Genomic DNA, 7317 nt, shown 5'->3' with positions numbered 1-7317 from the left:
TCTTTGTTGTAACCACTCAGCTCTGCCTTTTTAACAGGAAAGCAGCCACAGACGTTGAAGAAATGAACCAGAGTGGCTGTATTCCAAGGAAACTTTATTTATGGACACTGAAATTTGATTTTCATATAATTCTTGAATGCCACAAACTATTTTTTTTAAAGCAACAGCAAATATTTATTGAACACTTACTCTGTGCCATTAAAAAAAAAGCAAAAACCAATTGTCTCATTTACTTTTCCCCAAGTCCCATGAGGTCCCATTTCCCATCCCCCCAACCAAACCATTGAGAAGGGTAAGATCCATTCTTAGCCTGTGGGGCTGTACCCTGTGACAGGCTATGGCTTGCTGATTCCTGCTGTAGAGGTTCTCATTTAGACTGGATAAAGGAAACATGGTACACGTATACCCTAGAATACTACACAGCCATAAAAAAGAATGAGATCATGTCCTTTGCAGCAACATGGATGGGGCTGAAGACTCTTCTCCTAAGTGAACTAACAAAGGAACAGAAAACTAAATACTGGATGTTCTCACTTAGAAGTGGGAGCTAAACATCTTCACATGGATACAAAGAAGGGAACAACAGATACGAGGGCCTACTGGAGGGTGGAGGGGGGAGGAGGGTGAGGATCAGAAACCTACCTATTGAGTACTATGCTTATTATTTGGTGACAAGATAATCTGTACACCCAACGCCCACGATATGCAATTTACCCATATAACAAACATGCACATGTACCCCTGAACCTAAAATAAAAGTTAAAAAAAAAAAAAGAAGGTTCTCATTTAATCCTCACAATTGCAGGACTTTCCATTTTATTCTTTTTGAGATAGGGTCTCGTTCTGTTGCCCAGGCTGGACTGCAGTGATGTGACGATGGGCCCCTGCAGCCTCAACCTCCCAGGCTCGAGCACTCCTCCCTCCTCAGCCTCGCAAGTAGCCGGGACCGTAGGCACGTGCCACCACACTCGGCTAATCTAAAAAAAATTTTTTTTGTAGAGTTGGGGTCTTGCCATGTTGCCCAGGCTGGTTTCAAACTCCTGAGCTCAAGCAATCCTCCAGCCTGAGCTTCCCAAAGTGCTGGAATTACAGGTGTGAACCACCGTGTCCCACTGTAGGGCTTTTACATCTCCATTTAACAAACGGTAAAACAGAGTCCTAGGCAGGTTCAAGAGAAAAGAGGACTCAGCACCGAAGGAGGCGGCCACACTCACAGCTCCAGCTGGACCATCAGGAAGGAGAACCAAAGGACTCCCACCCCACTGCAGAGCAGCCCTTTCCGTCCCGCTCCCAGAGCACTGTGGCCTCCTCCTCACTTGCTTCCTGCAGGTGAGAGGCGGTGAATAGGACCTATGAGGGTCTGGGCCAGCCTCCTGGCTTCATAAGTAAGGAATGGCGTTTTGTGTGGTGTGTGTGTCTCAGCCTTCACCGAGCATTCCTAACAGTTCTCTACTTCGCCACGTGCAGGGAGGTCCACTTATTTTCTCCTGATCTGGGCTATTTCCTTCCCTTCCCTTACTCAGCCCTCCCTCTTCCTTGGGGAGCCAAGGTCTCCAGGAAAGCTATTTGTTTCCTGACCAGAGAGGCTGCAGCCCTAACAATACCAGGGACCCCCACATCTGCGCAGGCCAGCCAGGCTGGAGAAGCTGGAATTTCACAGCCTGGAGGTGATCAGGCCCAGTCAGGCAGCTTCACTCTTTTCTCTGCAGTCCCTGCCCTGGATGTAGGGACCAAGGAACCCTCTGCATGGGCACTGTATTAATTCCCTAGGGCTGCCATACAGCGTATTGCAAACGGAGTGGCTTGAAACAACAGCAGTTTATTCTTCGACAGTTCTGGAGACCAGAAGTCAGAAGTGGAGGTACTAGTCAGGCCTGCTTCCTCGGAGACGCTGGGTAGAGCTCTTCCTTGCCTCCTCCCGGCTTCTGGTGTGGCCTCGCTCCTTGGTGCTTTGGCTTACAGACATTCGCTCCAGTCTCTGCCTCCATCTTCCCATGACATTCTTTCCGTGTTTGTGTCTGTCTCCTTTCCTCTTCTTACACAGACACCAGTGATATTGGATAAGGGCCCACCCTAATGACCTCATCTTGAGCTCATTATATCTGCAAAGACCCTGTTTCCAAATAAGGTCCCATTCACAGGTACCAGAGTTTAGGGCTTCAACATATCTTTTTAGGCAACCCATTCAACCCAAAGCAGGGACCTTGTCTCTTGGCGAACATGCACAGTGAAGACCACCCCTGAATACCAGAGTTCGTCTCTTAAGTGGGCTGTAATATGAAAAATATGGGAAGATATTCATGTGCGAAAGCCAGAATAGGGAGAAGGCACCTGGATTTGAACCCCAACTTCTTGACCTACAGTCCAGCGCCCTAAGCTGCGGCCCCAACACATCAGCAGGTCTTATGGGCCCTTTTCTCCACTGGGGTCACACTCAGGGCCCATGTTGATTATTAATTCTGCAAGGAGGTCCTGCTGTACTGTAGCCCTTGGGCCTCGATGCCTCTCCAGGATCCTCCCCCGTCGTCTCACCCAACACTGCGCCATCACCATCCTCGAACTTTCTTGTCAAGCCTGCACCTGAATCCATTGCTCTTGCTGCCATTTTCACATGGAATTCCTTCCCACCTCCCTTGTTTATTAAGTAAGCCCTTCGGAATGCAAGGCCCATTTTGAATAGGGAAGTGCCATTACCCTAGTTTCGGACAGGTGTGTAATTTATACCACCTCCTCTGTATTCCAAGAGCTATTATCATGTTTTGCCATGACAGGTATTTCCACTAAACTTTTAGCTCCTGAGACCAGGAATTGTGTGGTTGTTAGAATCTGGGACACAGGAGGCACCTACTAGTGCTCGTTGAATTAATGCATGAAAGTCATCAAGGAATCTGGCTGTGCAGGGCTTCCCATGGCTCTGTTTAGTAGAGGCAGTAGGTTGCTAGTCTTTCTTAATATATTCCACTCTACTGAGAATGCTGAGAAACCCCTAGGGCTGCAGTCATGGTCCCCCATAGCCATGTCCTGGCTATTCCTGACTTCTTTTAGAGAACCACTTTCCTCCTCATACTATAGACATATATTCTGAGTGTAAGCAGACATACTCTTAGAAGACCTTACTCCTGAAATGTTTATACCACTCACGTACCTTAACCCCTGGTGGCAGTGGCTGGTCATGGATAGGCACAGAACTCAAGCCAAACCAACCAGAGTCCTTCTCTAGAATTTCTCTAAAAAAATTTTTTTTTCTTTTTTTGAGGTGGAGTCTCGCTCTGTCGCCCAGGCTGGAGTGCAGTGGCGCGATCTCCACTCACTGCAAGCTCCACCTCCCGGGTTCCCGCCATTCTCTTGCCTCAGCCTCCCGAGTAGCTGGGACTACGGGCGCCTGCCACCACGCCTGGCTAATTTTTTGTATTTTTAGTAGAGACGGGGTTTCACCGTGTTAGCCAGGATAGTCTGGATCTCCTGACCTCGTGATCGGCCCGCCTCGGCCTCCCAAAGTGCTGGGATTACAGGCATGAGCCACTGCGCCCGGCCTTATCTAGAATTTTTTAGACTCAAGTCTTTCTCTCTCTGGCAAGTGTGGAGCTATGAACCTACAAATGTTGGAGGCAGGGTCTCAGCTGCGTGGAGAGATGGGTTTGAGACATTAAAGCTAACTTAAGAGGGAACCAAAGAATAAAGCTACAGAGAGAGTCCTGAGAACATTTGAGTTCCTGGAAGTCAGCTTCTTGTCTGATATTTACATTATCTTTGATTTTCTATCAGCTGAAATTTAATCTCTGCCACTTACCATCATGTTAATATACCATGATTCCAAAGCTGAAATAACATTAATAGAAACTGTAGTGTCACCAGGGGGTATAGCTCAGTGGTAGAGCATTTGACTGCAGATCAAGAGGTCCCTGGTTCAAATCCAGGTGCCCCCTAGTTTTCTTCACTTCTAGAATGCATCTTTTGGGAGAGAGTATTTGAGACAAAAAAGGTGATGAAGGAGAAACAATGAAAGGTTAAGAAGATGAAGAAATGGATGGTGGGTAAAAAGAATCAACAACTGTCCACCAGAGGGAGTGATATGGTCAGGTTGAAATCTGGAAAAAAAAAAAATCTAGTTTGGCCCAGCAATATCTGGGTTGGAGGAGAAGACAGGAAGAGATGCTAGACTACTGCAATAATGATGTGCTGAACAGAGCTGGATTGAGTATTGTTCCTTCTCAACAATTAGCCTCACTGGAGGTCTAGTCCCAAAGCCCTTGCAATCTCTTTAGATGGTTTGGCTCTGTATTGTCACCCAAATCTCTTGTTGAATTGCAATCCCCGATATTGGGGTAGGGATCTAGTGGGGGGTGATCATGGGGCAGATTTTTCCCTTGCTGTTCTTGTGATAGCGATTGGTTTCTCATGAGATCTGGTTGTTTGAGAGTGTGTAGCACTTCCCCCTTTACTCTGTTTCTTTCCTGCTGGCCATATGAATATGTGCTTGCTTCTCATACTCCTTCTGTCATGATTGTAAGTTTCCTGAGGCCTTCCCAGAAGCAGAAGCCTGTACATCCCACAGAACTGTGAGCCGATTACACCTATTTTCTTTATAAATTACCCAGTCTCAGGTATGTCTTTACAGCAGTGTGAGAACAAACAAATATACTTCTCTTTCCCTTCCCCCATTCTGTGGACAAGGATATCACGAAAATTTTTCTTTGCTGGTCTCCACATACGCTCAAGCCCAAAAGAGCTGTTGGCCTGGGGTGCAGAGACCTCTCCTGGAGGCCTGAGACTAGGATGATGATCATGTTGTCTCTTGGGTACTCTGTATATATCTGCAATGGGAACAGTTCTCTGGCCCATGAGCTCCTTGAGTGCCAAAACAAAGTCTTCATCAGCTAGGGGTTCAGTGAACATGACTCAGATTGGAATAGGTAGGAGCTCAATAAATGTTTGTTGAATACATGAACTAGTTATGACCTGTTTAAAAATTTTTAAATTTTAAACTCAAGGGGTACATGTACAGGTTTGTTACATGGGTATATTGAATAATGCTGATATTTGGGCTTCTAATGATCCCATTGCCAAACAGGTAGTTTATCAACCCTTCTCCCCCTCCCTCCCTCTCCCCTTTTGGATTCCTCAGTGCTTATTGTTCCCATCTCTCTGTCCATGTGTATCTAATGTTTAGCTCCCACTTATAAGTGAGAACATGTGGTATTTGTTTTTTTGTTTCTGTGTTAACTCACTTAGGATAACGGCCTCCAGCTGCATCCATGTTGCTGCAAATGATGTGATTTCATTCTTTTTTTTGTGACTGTGTAGTATTCCATGGTATATATGTACCACATTTTTTCTTTTTTGACAAGGCCTTGCTTTGTCACCCAGGCTGCACCCAGGTGGTGCAAACATGGCAGTCATGGGTCTCTGTATCCTCAACCTCCTGGGCTCAAGCAATCCTCCTGTTTCAGCCTCCTGAGTAGCTGGGACTACAGGCATGCACCATGCCTGGCTATTTTTAAAAAATTTGTAGAGATGGGGGTATCGCTATGTTGACCAGGCTGGTCTCAAGCTCCTGGACTCAAGAGATTCTCCTGCCTTGGCCACCCAAAGTGTGGGATTATAGGCGTGAGCCACCATGCCTGGCCCCATATTCTCTTTATCCTATCTACTGATGATGGGCACCTGGGTTGATTCCATGTCTTTTTTTTTTTTTTTTTCTTGAGACAGAGTCTTGCTCTGTCCCCTAAGCTGGAGTGCAGTGGCATGATCTCGGCTTACTACAACCTCTGCCTCCCAGGTTCAAGCAATTCTCCAGCCTCAGTCTCCCAAGTAGCTGGGATTACAGACATCTGCCATCATGACCGGCTAAATATTGTATTTTTAGTAGAGACAGGGTTTCATCGTGTTGGCCAGGCTGGCCTTGAACTCTTGACATCAGGTGATCCACCTGCCTTGGCCTCCCAAAGTGCTGGGATTACAGGCATGAGCCACTGCACCCGGCTTTCCATGTCTTTGCTATTGTGAATAGTGCTGTGATAAACATACAAGTGAAGGTGTATTTTTGGCAGAACGATTTATTTTCCTTTGGGTATATACCCAGTGTAGGATTGCTGGGTTGAAGGGTAATTCTATTTGTAGTTCTTTGAGAAATCTCCAAATTGCTTTCTACAGGGGCTGAACTAATTTACATTCCCACCAATAGTGTATAAGCATTCGTTTTTCTTTGCAACCTTGTCAATATCTGTTATTTAAAAAATTTTTAATAATAGCTATTCAGATTGGTGTGAGATGGTATCTCATTGTAGTTTTTATTTGCATCTCTCTGATGATTAATAATGTTGAACATTTACAAAGCATGTTTGTTGGCTACTTGTATGTCTTCTTTTGAGAAGTGTCTGATCATGTCCTTTGCCAACTTTTTAATGCAGCTATTTGTCTTTTTCTTATTGATTTGCTTATGTTTCTCATAGATTCTGGATATTAGACCCTTATTGGATGCACAGTTTGCAAATATTTTCCCCCAGTTGGTAGCATGTCTACTCTGTTAATAGTTTTTTTTTGTTTTTGGTTTTGGTTTTTGCTGTGTAGAAGTTCTTTAGTTTAATTAGGTCCCACTAGTCAATTTTTTGTTTTTGTTGCATTTGCTTTTGAGGACTTAGTCATAAACTCGTTGCCTAGGTCAGTGTCTAGAAGAGTATTTCCTAGGGTTTCTTCTAGAATAAGACATTTAAGTCTTTAATCCATCTTGAGTTAATTTTTATTTATGGTGAGAGGTAGGGTCCAGTTTCATTCTTCTGCATGTGGTTAGCCAGTTTTCCCAGCACCACTTACTGAATAGGCTGTCCTTTTACCACTAAAAAAAATCGATTTTGCTGAAGATCAGTTGGTTATAGACGTGGCTTTATTTCAGTGGTCTCTATTCTGTTCCATTGGGCTATGTGTCTATTTTTGTACCAGTACTGTGCCATTTTGGCTACTGTAGACTGTCGTACAGTTTCAAGTTGGGTAATGTGATGCCTCCACCTTTGCTCTTTTTACTTAGGATTGCTTTGGCTACTTTACTGTTCCCATCTCTCTGTCCATGTGTATCTAATATTTAGCTTCCACTTATAAGTGAGAACATGTGGTATTTGGTTTTTTGTTTCTTTTATGGTTCCATATGAATTAAGTTGAATTTATTTATTTATTTATTTTTAAGACAGGGTGTTGCTCTGTCACCCAGGCTGGAGGGCAGTGGCACAATTTTAGCTCACTGCAGCCTCCACTTCTCAGGCTCAAGTGATCCTCGCACCTCAGCCTCCTGAGTAGCTGGGACTACAGGTACACACAACCATG

At 44.9% G+C, this 7317-nt stretch overlaps 1 non-coding gene across 1 annotated transcript; it reads left to right on the top strand.

The window, feature by feature from the left end:
- Positions 1-3854: 3854 nt before the first annotated feature.
- TRNAC-GCA (transfer RNA cysteine (anticodon GCA)) lies at positions 3855-3926 on the top strand. Its single transcript has one exon. It is a non-coding gene; the product is annotated as a tRNA-Cys (tRNA).
- The last annotated feature ends 3391 nt before the right edge of the window (positions 3927-7317 follow it).

This window comes from Rhinopithecus bieti, unplaced genomic scaffold (assembly GCF_001698545.2).
Source record: "Rhinopithecus bieti isolate Rb0 unplaced genomic scaffold, ASM169854v2 scaffold_64120, whole genome shotgun sequence".
Classification (NCBI taxonomy): domain Eukaryota; kingdom Metazoa; phylum Chordata; class Mammalia; order Primates; family Cercopithecidae; genus Rhinopithecus; species Rhinopithecus bieti.
Note: the sequence above shows the minus strand (reverse complement) of the source record. Positions and strands in the feature narration are given on the sequence as shown.